Raw genomic sequence first — 14,099 nt, forward strand, 5'->3', positions numbered from 1 at the left:
TCGGTCTGCCCTTCTCACATTGGTCGAGCAGAGTGGTTCGCAGATTAATCAGTTGAATGCGGAGATCTCTAGGTTGAGAGAGCGAAATGAAATAGTGGCCGAGGAGTTTGCGACATCCCAGGATCTTCTCACGGATACTTGCAGGGAGACTGCTGCTTTGGCCGCAGCTAAGTCCAAGGCCGAACAAGATGTTGCTACTTATCGGGAGGATGCAGCCACAACGCATATAATGGCTCATGACATATCCATGGCAGCTGAGCAGAAACTAATCTGAGCTATCGAGCATGCTAAGGCGGAGGCGAAGAGAGAAACCCTAGTGGAACTCGAGGCCAGAGGCATCGACCTGTCAGCTGATTTTAAGGAGGCCCGTGTAGTGGAGGAAAGGCTAGTGCTTTTGATTGCCCCCAATAAGGGCGAAGACAATAGTGACGAGGAGTAGACTCTGAGTCTTTTTTGTATGCCTTCCCTTTTGCTTTGTATGCTACCCCCCAGGAAATGGACAGTGTAAAGACATTTTTTCTTTTTGTCAATGTAAAAAAGGAGCTTTCATTCTGTCAGCCCTTCTCCTTGCCTTTTTGCTTTCGCATTTCGGCGTCGGCCCTTTGGGGCCTGCTCTACGGGCAAACCGGGGCCCTGAAACTGGCCATGTCTTGAGGTTGAATCGACAACTCCTCTCGAACCGATGTTTATGACGTTGGGGGTCTCCCAAGGTCCTGCAGTTTTCTGAGTCATATGGGAGCTGGAGTGATTTTGCCAGTACACTTCCCTAGGAGAGGGTGACATTAGCGCAGCCAGAAATAATTGGCCCTTTTGGGTAAGCGGGCAGTTGTCGCATTGCCCCTATATATTTGCTCATCTGTCTCTTAAGTAGCGATTTTGTAGTTCTCGATAAGACTATCTCTCCTACAGAGCTTGGCGCTTTGTGCTAGTCCTTCCACTTCCGTGTTTCACAAAACTTTTGCCCGGACCCTCACCTTCTTCCCCCTATTCTGCCGTAGTCATGGCTGCTGCTTCGACGCCTGATCATTAGATGGTGGTGAGTCTCACATGTGCTCCATATTCGATCGGTATCAGTGGCTCACCTCCGATGTTGGGAGAGCAAGGCTCGGGGTGCCCTGCCTCGAGGAGGGCTGTCACATCGGGGAAACCTCCCAATGTTCCGGGGCATCGAGAGCATGTGTCAAGGATTATTTCATCGGTGAGGGAGAAAAACCTCGAGATGGTCAGAAAAGAATGCGGATGGGGGGAAGGTGCGATTTTGCAAGTGCCTTCCCCCGAGAAGAGTGTCATGACATATGTTGAGGGATTCTTGAGCGTATATATTCATGTTCTTGCGTTGGGTTCCCCGGACCGGGTCGTGCTTGATTTCTTAGAAGGTATAAAGTAATGTTGGCGCAGGTTCATCCCTTTCTTTGGAGAATAGTGTAGTTGATGAGATATTTTTCTAACAAGGCCGGAATAGAATTTACCCTTAGCTACCTTGTGAGGTTGTACCGGCCGTTGCGCTATCGGGGCCTGATTGTTCTTCAGCGTCGATCCACCCGAGCTCTTATAATCGGCAGCGAGGAGGATGAGGACCGTGGATGGATGAATCGGTTCGTTCGAATCCAAACGACCGATGTTATCCTTGGAGAATTTTTGTCGTTTCCTCAGAAATGGAACTTTACACATAGTGCTTCGTTTGAACTACTTTTATCTCAACCCGAGGCAGGCTCCGTAATGATATCTTTCTATTTTTTATTTGTAGCAACTCATTGGTCGCCCGGCGCGGTCCTTGATTTAGCTGAATGGTCTTGTAAGCTGGCAATTTTCTCGATTTACGATAGGCGCCGGTGGCAAGATATGTCAAAGGGGAGATTGGAAGTAAAGCATCATGGTAGGTGCCCAGCATCCTGCCTCCTAAGAGGTGGCATCCTTCTTGCTGGCTTATTTGATTTATCTATTGCAGGTGTCGGGAGTTCTTTTTGAGGAGGAACCGTGTCCTCCGGGGGAGGAGGAGATGTTGGTGGCCCCGGGATCAAGGAGCGCCGGTAAAAGGAAAGATGTTTTGGGATGCGAGAAGGCTTGTACTGAGGCAATTTCATCGTAGTGGTTAAGGGGGAGCGATTCGGTCGATCGACAACCCTCCGGGAGTGGACCGCCCTGGGCCTGGGAGGCCCTCTTGCAGAAACAGGTACCCTACATTTCATGTTGTCCTGCATTCCCTTTTTGTCTTGTCGCCTTGATGTTTTGCTATTTCAATTGAAGGATAAGGCGGGTGAGCTAGAACAACTCTAGGGCGAGGTCGGCAAATCCAAACGCGAATTCGCCGAGTTGCAGGTGCATGTGAATGCCCATTTTGTGGCCAAAGAGAGGGCTCAGGCTAGGGTTTCCGCTCTTGAGGTGCAAATTCAGACCGCCCGTGCGAATGATTCTGCTCAATGAAGATGATCGCAAGACTATCATCCGAGCTTTCGAGGGCGAAAACCGAGGTGGTGAATGTCCAAGTCGAGGTTGTGATGAACAATACCAGGGCGGGACAGAAGATGTCGGCTTATTCAAGAAGCGCTACAGCTGCTAAAGCTGAGCTGAAGAAGACCCTCAATCGCGCAAACAGTAGCAAAGAGTATGTGAGGTGCAGATCCCGGAGGGAAATCCTCGAGGAGATTTATACCAGGGGCTTCGATCTCTTGGGGGAGATCGAGCAAGCCAAAGGATAGGAGTATGATGCCAAGTTCCTTATGTTCGATGCTAAGGACGATGAGGAGGAGACCACCGGACCATAGTTACCAGAAAAAAGGGGGAACGTCTATTCCCTGCCTTCTTTGTTATTCATATAGCTTTTATTATATGTCGTAAGTTGAGATTGTGCTCCACCGCCAGTATGTAAAAATAAGAGGGGGAACCCCGCAATCTGCACCTTCTGCACTTTTGTTCATCGGGACTTCAATCGGGTCATTTCAGCCTTGGAATTGGCAAAAAACCTCCGAACCTGTAATATGGCCCCGATGTTTATCAGGCCGGCGATAGCAGCTTTTATTTTTTCTTCTTTTTTTGCCCTTAAGCTTTCGTATTTTAAGCGTCTTCAGGTTCAATCTCCGAGTCGGGATCCGACTTGAATTCAGTTTACCCTCGAGTTTTACGTTTGCATGGGCTGGCGATAAAGGCTCTTACGCCCTGGGTCGGAGTGACCTTTTTATGTATGTGGCCCTTAGGCATGTATAGTTAACTATTTTGGATCCGTTCTGCAAATCGGGTTATGACTCGAGCTCATTTTAATCCTCAAGTTTTCAATTTTTCAAGTTGGCGACAGTGGCTTTTACGTTGCTGGTTGTTGCGACCTTTTAATGTGTGGCCCAGATGCTCGTTTGGCTGGCGACAATGGCTCTTTTGCTTTTGCCCATGGGCATTTTGTAAGCTTTGTTTTCCCCTCAATAAGGTCTTTTTTGAAATGATTTTGCCTGACCCGTCGTCGGTTCTGGAAGAACCTCGATTTCAAGTCAATATCGGTGATGTTTGAGCACCTCTAAAGGTTCTTAGCTCGTAGACTGAGTAGCTTGAAGCCTTGTGTTTTGGATCTGACATGGTCGAAACTCGTTTTCCTGTTGAGGGAAGCCTATTTTAACCGATTCTTTCCAAATTATATTTGAAGTAGTGGCTTGCAATTTTGTTTAGCGACGGTCGGGCATCCCCGAGCCGCGTTGATTTGGATGGATCAGCAGTTTTGACTGTAGTCATGTGTGTTTGGCCGGAGCCATTTTTGATATCGTATGGTAGCTTAGGCGTCTACACCGAGTGTATGCCCTTTCGGGATCCTTACAAATGCGACGTATAGTCTAAACTTCGGGATTTTGAATTTTATGTTTATAGTAAGGTCTTACAAATATTTCACGCCTGTTGAGGTCTTACAGTTTGTCATGCCTGTTGAGGTCTTATAGTTTGTCATGCCTGTTGAGGTCTTATAGTTTTTGTTGCTATGTAGAATAGATCTGGTTATACTGAGTCTGCCCGCTCGAGGCCTTACGGCCTTGGGTTTTCTAGTGTAAGGCAATTGACGATAGTATCCGAGTCATCAAGTTTTCTTCGGCTCAAAGGCTGTTACTCGTGAGATCGGAGTTACCTTTTTGGGGCTTTATGAGCCCGGAGTTCCGATCCTAGGGTCGTGCGGGTGCCAAATTATTGACGCTAAGCCTTCGAGTATTTCGGGACGCATTCGGTGGAGGGATCCCTGTCGAGCGTTTACTAAGATTTCCATTTTTGGAGTATGAGATGCTAAAAGATATTCTTTTATTGCTTGGCATAAATACATGCTGCTTCGTTGTTGTGAGCTCGGCTCGCTTGGGCGCGGCTCCTTGGACCATTTGGTCTGGTACGTCATTTCCTATTGGAGCCTAGTTCGTCATTTTCCCGGGGCGAGGCTGATTGCAAAGGAAGTCTTGTAGGCTCTTTGAATCCTTCTTGGGAAGTGAGTGGACGTTGACTCGTTAAAAACCTCTGCTGGTAAAAACCCGTTTTGGGATAAAAAACCGATCAGAGGAAAAGAGTGCAACAGATGCTTTGGAACCCCAGGTTCTTTGGGCCAGGGCAGTGCTCCGACTGCATTGGTCGCTAGCCTGCGCAAGAGTTATCGTGAAGTAGAAGATAGAAAGAGGGAGAGGTGATTATACCTTGGTGGCGCCGGTGCTTTCGAGTTCTGGCGTCTGTTTGGTGGTTTCTATGTGATCCTCTATTTGAATGCATCTGGGGCGATCATCAAAAAATTGTGTGGATGACGTGTTGGGGCTCGTCTGCTTTGTTCCCTTTGGCCGTTTCTCTTTCTCAGGATTGATTTTTAGCCGTTGTGGAGAAATTCCCAAAAGTGCCTGTTATCGAGCAGTCGGGCCACTTCCTCTTGGAGTTGCCTGTAGTCCTCGGTTCGATGCCCGTGCGAGTTGTGGAACTCGCAAATCAAATTGTAGTTCCTTTGGGAAGGATCCGAGTGTACTGGTCTAGGCTATTTGGCATCTCTGATTTTGCTAATGGTGAACACAATGTTCGACACATCAACGTTAAAGTTGTACTCTAACAGGTGGGGTGCCCATGTTGGCCCCACGTACCCGTCGAAGCCATTTCTGTTGGGGGTCCCCGAGGGTTCTGTCCTTGGTTTATCAATTGTTCATTGCGTGGTGGATTGCGCTTTGTAAAGTTTCTCTTGTCATCGGGGTACGGTGGGTTCCTCTCTTTATCCGATCTTGGCTCTTTCGCCAAGAGTCTGCTCGGGTATACTGAGACCGAAGGGGCTCTCAACTGGTCGTCCTCGGCTCTGATCTTTGACTAATATCGGTTGTGGACGTCCGACCAAGTCACGGCCGGATACTCGATCAGGTTCTGTTTCAGCTATTTTGAAGCCACCGAGCTTTGTTCCTTCAGGCCTTGGATGAAGGCCTACACTACCCTGTCGTCAGAGACTGGCGGTATCTCCATTCATTCCATCTGAAAGCGGGACACGAATTCGCGCAGCATCTCGTTCTCCCTTTGCTTGATTTTGAAAATGTCAGACTTCCTTGTTTCTACCTTGATGGCTCCGATATGTGCCTTTACGAAGTAGTCTGCTAACATGGCGAATGAATTTATGGAATTGGGAGCCAAGTTGTGATACCACATCATGGCCCCCTTCGAAAGTGTTTCTCTAAATTTTTTCAGCAATACGGACTCGATCTCGTCGTTCTTTATATCGTTGCCTTTTACCGCGCAAGTGTAGGTAGTAACGTGCTCATTAGGGTCGGTAGTACCATTGTACTTAGGGAGTTCCGGCATTCTGAAATTATTTAGAATGGGCTTTGGAGCCGCTTCCTCGGGGAAAGGCCTCTGTATGAACTTATTTGAATCCATGCTCTTGAGGACTGGGGGTGCACCCGAGATCTGATCGACCCTAGAGTTGTAGGTCTCGACCTTTTTATCATTGGCTGCAATCATTTTCTCACCTGACTCTATCCTTTTGGTGAGATCCTCCAGCATCTTTGCTATGGCAGGGTTGGCTACCGATCTGTTACTGCTTGATCTCTCGGGTACTTGCTCGGCGGGGGGAGCTGTTTCCGGCGCTGCTGTGCTGGAAGTCTTCCGATGGCTTTGTAACTGAGCGATGGCCAACTGTTGTGCCTGCAACATTTCAAAAATAACATGAAGATTAACTTCTTGTTCTTCCCGGGATGGGGTTTTTTGGGCTTCTTATTGGTCGCCATGTTGTATGCTTTCATCGGTGTGTGAGGTTTCATCGATTTGTCGTGTGTCCTGTGAATCCGCGTCCGCTAGAATCAATCCGGGTGCGTTATCAGGATTCTGTGGTGGCGTACCAGCAACCGGGACGGCCACACCATTTTCCCTGTGGTTTTCGAGGTTATCATTCTCGACTCCGTTCACCAAGCCAAACATTTTGACCTAAAATCAAGAGACCTTGTGTTTTTGCAATGAAACCAGCAAGAAAATAATCACTATTATTTTTAGCCCCACGGTAGGCGCCAAACTGTTTACCGTGAAAATTGTAACAACAATTAAATTTGTAAATGGATTCTAAAAATACGTGATCTACTTTCAAGCTAGTTGTTAGGGCAGATGATGCTAAGAATATGAAATTTAATGATAAAATACGAGCTAAAATGGGGCAGTAATCAAACCGAGAGGCTTGCTATCCAGGCTTCTGACCGGTCGATGGAGGGCCTCGGGGTTGATATCTCGCTCGAGTTCGAGGTGTCGGAGGTAGTCGGGAATGGGATAACAGTTAAGATATGATCAAACAAGGCTCCTTATAGCCAAGACCAAGCAATAAATGAAGAACAAGTAAGAAAGTGATAAATGCTAAAGTGGCCTCGAGCCAGAGAGAAGGAGCAAGTTAGAAAGAAGAGAGAGAGAGAGAGAGAGAGAGAGAGAGAGAGAGAGAGAGAGAGAGATTATTGCACTTTGAGTAGAATAGTTGGAGAAACATCAGTCCTTTACAAAGTGGCATGGATCCCCTTTATATAGGAGAGGGAATGTGTTATAGTACAGAGCGCATTAAATGTAAAGATATGGGGTTGGAACAGCTAGGCAAGGTGCCGGACTTTGCTGATTCTGTCTGCTCGCCTCAAGTATTCCCTATCTTCGGAACCTTTGTTGGGTTGCGGTCGAACCTCGGGGGAGGGAGCTCGATCGTAATCCTACAGCCTCGAGATGCTAATATAACTCCCTGAGTTCACCTTAGTGGAGAGAAATAGACCCCTCTGATTTCACCGCACACAATCCATATCTCTCTACGCTGATGTTGTATTGACAAATAGTTTAATGCGTTAGAAAGTAGACTCATAGATCTTCAATTTTATGGGTGGAACACCCCATAACTCTAGGTATATTGGGAGAAAATTGCAGTTGCATTTGACCCAAAATTTCAGTAAAGCTTATGAACGAAACGTGTGATGACTTTCATCGACTTTTGTTTCATATCTCGATTTACTTCAAAACATAAGACACGAATATCATACGACCAACCTAATTCATAACATAACCTCTTTATCATATTAAGAACCATAGTTTCACCCCAAAATTACATGTTATAACATTCCCAACTTGTTGATTTTCGATGAAACATTATTTTCTTCAATTCCTTAGCTTATGAACCCTCTTTGTACTTGTTGTTCATGATCCTCAACATTTGTAACCTCATAGTTAACATGATTCAATTACTTTATATTCTTTCAAATAAGATCTCATTTGTAAGCTTACATCAATTGACTTACGACGTACTCTCACGTACGAAAACATAGGGTGTAACATACTCGTTCACCCCCGAGCCCAGATATACAATTAATTTTTGAATCCGACCTCAATTTGAGGTCTAAATCCCCAAATTTTGAAATTCCTAAGTTCTACCAACAAATCCCCAATTCCATCATTAAAACCCCTAGATTCTAGGATGAAATCTTGTAAAAAGATGTAAAAGATTGAAAGAAATGAGTTAAGAACCATTTACCTATGATTTGGGGAAGAAGTAGCCTTTGGAAAATAGCCTCTTAAAGTTTAGGTTTTGAAAAGTGGGAGAATGAATGAAAAGTCCCGTCTAATACCTTTTTACTCAGCTGCAGATGTCGCAATTGCGACCTGAGCTTCGCAAATGCGAAGAAGCTATCGCAAATGCGAAGCCCTTCACAGTCCTGCTGCCATCACAATTACGAGGAAAGTATCGCATTTGCTATCTCTGAACCCTCGCAAATGCGAGTAAATATTCGCATTTGCGAACACACCCTTCCCCAGACCCCCTTCGCAATTGCGAAGAATTGTTCGCATTTGCAAACTCTGCTGGCCAGGGCTTTCTTCGCAATTGCGATAAATACCTCACAATTGCCAAGCCTGCTTGGTTCGCATTTGCGAAGCCTGATCTCGCAGATGCGAGATTAGAAGCCTGCTACAGACACCAGTTATACCAGTAAATTTCTAAGTTCCAAAATCACTTCGTAGCCTATTCAAAACTCACCCGAGCCTTCGGGGCTCCAAACTAAACATGCACACAAGTCTTAAAACATCATACGAGCTTGCTCATGTCAAATCAATTTCGTTTTCACCAAATTTCACATATAAGGTTTAAATATCATAACGGACCTGTACCGGACTCCAGATCCAAAATACGGGTCCGATACCAACAAGATCAAATCCTTTAAATTATTACACTTTCAGTCTTATCAATTTTCTTAAAAAATTCATTTCTCATGCTATGGACCTCAGAATTTAATTCCGGGCACACACCTAGGTCCCATATTTTACTACGGACCCTCTGGTACCATCGGAACACGGGTCCGGGTCCGTTTACCCAAAACATTGACTAAAGTCAACAAAAATCAACTTTTTAGGCCAAAAATCATCATTTCTTAAATTTTTTACATTCCGGATGCATCCGGACTGCACACGCAAATCAAGAAGAGATAATTGAGGTTTTTTTAAGGTCTCAGAGCATGGATTCGAGTTCTAAAATAGAATATGACCCTTTAGGTCATTACAACTTTAATGACAATGATGCATGTAATAAATTTATTTTATATTCATTGGATTGGATTGGTATAGCGGATAAATTATTACCATCAAACTATCACCAATATTAGATAAGCAAAACAAATAGAAAAAGAAATACAAGTAAATCATTTTCTACCTATTTTAGTCTCCTAAAACGAATATCTTTCACATATTAATGTGGATTAAGCTAATTAAGATTTTAAAATTTAATTCACATCTATGATGCTGAAAGATTTGGTTAAAAAGGGGATTTGGCCAATTGAAACCCTTTTTAAAGCTAAATTGCACAATAAATTGGCAAAAAAGGAAATGATCCATCGCGGTATGGGGTTAAATGGGTTATGACATGCTTATTGACTTATATTCAAGAGAAGTTTTCACAAAGCACTATAGTTTAGAGCCTAATTTTAACGAGTCGATCGGTCGTGATCTTGAGTAGCTTCACTTCATGCATTATGATTTGCTTGTGTAGTTGATTTTTATTTTCGAGAAGCTCGGACTTGATTTGGAAGAATAGTTCTCAATTTGAAAGCATTAGGGTTGAAGATTTAATCAAGGTTTGACTTTTGAGTAAACGGCATCGAAATCGAGCTTTGAAGGTTACTATAGGGTAAGGTGATTTTGAATTCACGCGTATGTTCAGGTAGAGATCCGACACTTAATTTTGGAAGCTTATATTTTGAATGTTTATGAATTTGTTAAGTCTAACTTGGAGGTGACTTTGGTGTTATCGAACTCCAGGTGGTATTCTAAGATCTTGGATAGATTTATTTAGTTGACAGGAACTTATGTGTAAAGTTTGGTCGTGAACCACAATGTCTAAGTGTGATTAGGATGCGTTCGACGAAGTTTGGAGGTTTGAAAGTTAAGACAAGGATTTTGATCGTCGATTTTTATTTTTGACATTATTCGTGGTATTGCGAGCCTTTGGATAAGTTTGGATAAGGTATAGGACTTGTTGGTATGATTGGACAAGGTTCTGGGGCCCTCGGGTGTATTTCGGGATGGTTTTAGACCAATTCCCTTTGATTTGAGTTATTGCTTTATGGTGTCAGGGGTATGCTTTGCGATCACAATTCGTGATCGCGAAGGGTTGTGTGGAGCTGGAGAAGACTTTGTTCTTCGCAATCGTGTTATAGTGGTCTGGTTGTTCTTCATGTTCGTGTATTAAGGGTCACGAACGCGATGTGTTAGTGGGGAGGCCTAATTTTGAGGGTTTCTCATCGCGATCGCGGAAGAGAATTTACTTAGGCTTGAAGGCTTTGGCCTTCATGCTTGCGAAGCAGGGCTCACGTTCACGTAAGCTTAGTAGGCTAAGCTTAGCGATCGCGGGAGGGACCTCGCGTTCGCGAAGAAGGATTTATGGGTGAGGCTAGTTTGACCTTCGTGATCGCCGGTGTGCTTCCGCAGTCGCGAAGAGGAATGACTATGCAGTGTGTAAGATGCAAAATCGAGACTTAGCTCATTTTCATCTCTTTTGTCTCGTTAAAACCAATTTTGGAGCGATTTTGGAGAGGCATTTTCTTCTTCCATCACAAGGTAAGTGATTCCTTCTCATGTGAGTTAAATACATGGATTATATATGGATTTAAATATGAAAATTAGTGAAAATTGTAGGGTTTTGGAAAAAAATCTAGAAATGGTAATTTGGAGTTTTGACCATGAAATTGGGCATGAAACTTGGAAAAATTATATGTTTGAGTTCGTGGTGTTATGGATAATATTTATCTTCGAGAATTTTCGAAATCTGGACATAGGGGTTGACTTGTTGACTTTTCGTGTGGAGTTGAAAATTACTTTTAATTGTTAATTTAAGAGTCTTTGAGTATATTTTGATTGATTTTCACGTTCTTTGGCTAGTTTCGGATTGTTTGGCATTGGTTTGAGGTGTTAGAGAGGCGTTGGAGTCAGTTATCAAATTTCAAGCAAGGTAAGTCTCATGTCTAACCTCTAGGTATTCTTGATATGAGCTACTTGTTATGGGAGCTATGCACATATGAGGTGACGAGTTTTCGTGTGTATGCTAGATTCTTATTTATGCCGGGTAGACGTAGACTCGTATCATGCTTTAGTTGTACTTTTTGAGTTATTCTTGTATGTTTAAATGCTTTAATTTATGTTTTGCCTGAGACTAGACTCGCGTAGAGTACCGAACTTTGTTATTCCAGAAACTTGAGGTGGCACTTGATTAGCCGCAGAAATCACACTTTCTCTTACGACTTTCTCCCGCATTGTACATATATGTCCAAAAACGTTTCTTGAGTTCATAACTTGCACAATATTTGCGAGTTGGGTTGATGACCCGTCCAAAGTTTCATCATTCTTATAGGATAGGACTGAACGCCTTGGCAGTATTATAAGATGAATCTATAGATTGGGTCATACGACCACGGCGGTGTGCACTATTCTTAGGATCGGGCCATACGAGTTCGGCAGAATCATGCATAATATTCGATAGGGAGTCAGCGTACCTATGAGTCTTCATGACTTGAAATTTGACATTTTATTTGTTATTGTTCATATGTATATTTCATTCGAGGTAGTTGATGGTAGGCTATAATTACGTATTTTAGTCGCTTATCGCACTCTAATTTACTATACTCTAATTGAGTCTGAGCTTCACTCGCTAGTGTTGTGCACAAATTGTGTGGTTTATGCCTTTGTGTTTTATGCCTTGTAGGAGTAATTCCGATCTATGTAGATATTATCCATTTAGAAAATGGATAACCAATGAATCTAACTTTTACATTTGTAAAGCTTTAAATTGGGGTTCCTTAAGTTAGGGAGACTAAGAATTCTCCCAAAAGTGATCATATGCAAGAAGTTATTGATAATATTGTTACCTATATTATTCGTCGGTTAACCCGTTTTTTATCCGTATTAAATATAGGTTGGGTCGGATAATTTATTCATTTTTTTCATTACCCATTTTCTACCCGAATCATATCCGCCCCGCCCGTGTGTCACTCCTCAGCTGGAGTGATATGTAAGAGATAGTGTGCTGAGATAGTTGATTAGAAGAAGGCAAAAGCCGTCCAGGATCATGTCTAGAGTTTGGTTACGGATTCACGGGAAAAATTCATAAATTTCAAATTTTTGTTGTGCTTCTAAGGCTGTTATGAGTGCCGATCATGACCGTCCAGTTTTCTTTATCGTGACATTCATGATCTATATGCTCTCCTTGGTCTGTTAATAAGTACCAATTATTTTTTTGCCTTTGGAAATCTAAAGATTTCAATACCCTCTTATTTGTAGTTTGCTTAGTCTGGAGTGACGTAGCTATGTTATGCAGAAACAACTAGTTGAATTAAACGAACTCAGAGATCGTTCAGAAGGTCAAGAGGGTTGGCTACGAGTTCACATTAACTTAGTATTCAGCGACATGACTTTCAGGATTCAAAAAATAAAATAAAAAAGTAAGCATAAAGAATCCAAGGAAATTCATTATGCAATATACATACATAAAAAGAAAAACTGACATTAGATATGCAATATAATTTCCGGCGAACGGGATTCCGCTACCTATCTCCGCCGGTGCTAGTAGCTTTTACCTAGGCCTTATATGTACATATATTAAGAAATTCACTAAAAATATATAAATATGTGACAGATCAAATCCGGATTCATTATACTTAATGTATACGGTCAAAATCAAGGAGCCCGATTTTGAAGTCTTAATTGGGCTATGAGTCCGAGTCCGGGCGACTCGAAGTGGGGATCGAACCCAGCTGAAGGGCACACACCTCGAAGGAGCAGATCGAAGGTCTGGCACGGCTTACATCGAGGGCAGTACAATCTCGAAGACACTCAAGAAAGAGCAGGAATGTCTCAAGGACACAGAGATCAGGGCATAAATTAAAGAATAAAATTTGTACAAAATGGTACATGTTCGTACTAGGTTGTTATACACCTGTACCAATAGAATTCTTTACCACAATTAGGAATGTACTATATTAGGGTTTTCTCCTCCTATATAAAGGGGACCACAATCATTTGTAAAAGATATATTATTCACTGCAATAGAATATTCTACTCTGCTTTTCTTGTGTACCGTGCTCAACAACTGTTCTTCAGCTTTATTGTTTTTACTTTATACTTTATTGCTCTTAGCTCACCTCGAGGCCCCCAGGAAAATCGAGCTCGAGGTCCTTATTGCTCTAGCAACACTAGTTTGGTTCATCAATTCTTCTTACTTAAACCTAATATTATTTGTATATTTACTAGATAGGAATAAATCACATATTTTTAAAACCACAAATCATATTTAATTGTTACTCACATTTTTCGAGGTAAACAGTTTGGCGCCCACTGTGGGGCTAAAGATAATAGTGATTATTTTAGTGCTAGTTTTCTGATAACACACGTTATTCTTCACACTTTTTCTTGTCAAAGAATCTTTGATTTCAGGCTAATATATGTCTAGCACACAAAACGCACCTGCTCATTACAGTGAGGGACTCATAGAAAACAGCGGTATAGGAGTCGGTGTACCACCCATAAACCTTCAGGGAGTTCCAAATATGGAGCCAGTTGATATCAGTTTGCATAACGCTCTAAACACGGACACAGGCACAGACCCCGTAAGGAATGCACGCAAGGAAGCCCAAACCGGAGACCAGGAAGCACGAGGAATTGAACGAGGAGTCAGCCTCCAAGTAATATTCGAGATGCTGAAAGCTCAGCAAATTGCCATCGCTCAACTTCAGAGTCAGAATAAAACTCCAAACACTGCCGAACCAGTGAACGCCCGGCACACTGAACCAACGCTTGAAAGGCCCGATGAAAGCGGCTCGAGGACTGACCCCACAATCATGAAAATGCTCAAGGAACTGACTAGAAGGATTGAGTCGGGAGAAAAGAAGATAGAAGACAATGATAAGAAGGTGGAAACTTATAACTTCCTGGTAGACCAGATACTGGGAGCACCTCCAGTTTTGAAAGGTCTACATGCCAAAATATTCATACAAAAACCTTTCCCCCCCCCCCCAAGTGCGGCTCCAATGCCCATTCCCAAGAAGTTTCGCATGCCCGAGATATCGAAATATAACGGAACAACTGACCCTAACGAACATATTACTTCATACACTTGTAGAATCAAAGGTAAT

The sequence above is a fragment of the Nicotiana tabacum genome, chromosome 16, assembly GCF_000715075.1.
Source record: "Nicotiana tabacum cultivar K326 chromosome 16, ASM71507v2, whole genome shotgun sequence".
In the NCBI taxonomy this organism is placed as follows: domain Eukaryota; kingdom Viridiplantae; phylum Streptophyta; class Magnoliopsida; order Solanales; family Solanaceae; genus Nicotiana; species Nicotiana tabacum.